The sequence below is a fragment of the Halichoerus grypus genome, chromosome 9, assembly GCF_964656455.1.
Source record: "Halichoerus grypus chromosome 9, mHalGry1.hap1.1, whole genome shotgun sequence".
In the NCBI taxonomy this organism is placed as follows: domain Eukaryota; kingdom Metazoa; phylum Chordata; class Mammalia; order Carnivora; family Phocidae; genus Halichoerus; species Halichoerus grypus.
Window position 1 is genome coordinate 67797472 of NC_135720.1, and position 1555 is coordinate 67799026.

The 1555-nt window shown below is 38.9% G+C and overlaps 1 pseudogene; it reads left to right on the forward strand.

The window, feature by feature from the left end:
• The first annotated feature begins 700 nt into the window (after positions 1-700).
• On the forward strand, positions 701-1284 carry LOC118549214 (high mobility group protein B1 pseudogene; annotated as a pseudogene).
• The last annotated feature ends 271 nt before the right edge of the window (positions 1285-1555 follow it).

A 1555-nucleotide genomic window follows, 5' to 3' on the forward strand; every position in this document is an offset into this window, starting at 1 on the left:
GAGAACTCAAGCATAAGCAGGGGGAGTGGCAGAGGGAGAGGGAGAAGCAGGCTCCCCACCAAGCAGGGAGCCCAATGCAGGGCTCGATCCCAGGACCCCCAGGATCATGATCTGAGCCAAAGGGATGCTTAACCAACTGAGCCACCCAGGCATGCCGATATATGGCAATATTTGCCTCAGATATTTACAAAATAAAATGTAGGAAATACAAATAAATAAAGACACAAATAAGGTGTTAGAGATACCATTCCTTATCTCACTAGGAGAATCACAGATGCTGACATGTACCCTTCCAGTCCATTTTTTTTAACTGTTAGTATTTACTAAATTCTGTTTAATTTATTCATTTCCTTATTCTTGGACAATTATGTTGCTTCCAATTTTTGCTAATACAACAAGGCTGCACTGACAGTTTTGAGAATGCCTTTTCATTTCAGAGTTCAACCACAATATGTAAATTAAAAGTAGAATTGCTATCTTGTAGTGTATACATATTTTCTTTCTTTTTTATTATTATGTTATGTTAGTCATGTGTATACACATTTTCAAGTCCATACACCTTATTAAAGTACTCTCCAAAGTAGATGGGCCCAGACACAGCCATTGCAGTACACTGAGCTCTATAGAGATAGCACCAGTGTAAGTGAGACCCAGACAGGCACTGGGCGACTCTGTGCCTCACTGAGGAAAATAATTAAACATGGGCAGAGGAGATCTGAAGAAGCCAAGAGGCAAAATGTCATCATGTGCAAATTTGCCGAGAGGAGAACAAGAAGAAGCACCCAGATGCTTCAGTCAACTTCTCAGAGTTTTCTATTAAGTGCTCAGAGAGGTGGAAGACCATGTCTGCTAAAGAGAAAGGAAAATTTGAAGACATGGCAAAGGTGGACAAGGAGAGAAAGAGAAAGAGAAAACTTATATCCCCCCTAGAGGGGAAACAAAAAAGTTGTTCAAGGATCCCAGTGCACCAGAGGCCCTCTTCGGCCTTTTTCTTGTTTTGTGCAGAGTATCACCCAAAAATCAGAGAACATCCTGGCTTATCCATTGGTGACATTGCAAAGAAATTGGGAGAGATGTGGAATAACACTGCTGCAGATGGCAAGCAGCCTTATGAAAAGAAGGTTGCCAAGCTGAAGGAAAAATATGCAAAGGATATTGTTGCATATCGAGCTAAAGTAAAGTCTGATGTGGCAAAAAAGGGAGTTGTCAAGGCTGAAAAAAAGCAAGAAAAAGAAGGAAGAGGAGAAAGACAAGGAAGATGAAGATGAAGAAGATGATGAATAAGTTGGTTCTAGCAGTTTTTTTCTTCTCTATAAAGCATTTAACCCCCTTACACAACTCACTCATTTTAAAGAAAAAAATTGAAATGTAAAAACAAAATAAAACAAAAACAAAGTAGCTGCACCAATGTATCATAAGACCAGCAGTTTTTGAAAGTTCTTATGTTCTCATATTATTGCCGAAATATCATATGATCAGAGTTTTTAAGTTTTAGCAATCTACTTTTTATGAAATGTTGTCCCATTTCAAGTTTCATCACCTCCAATGATCAGTG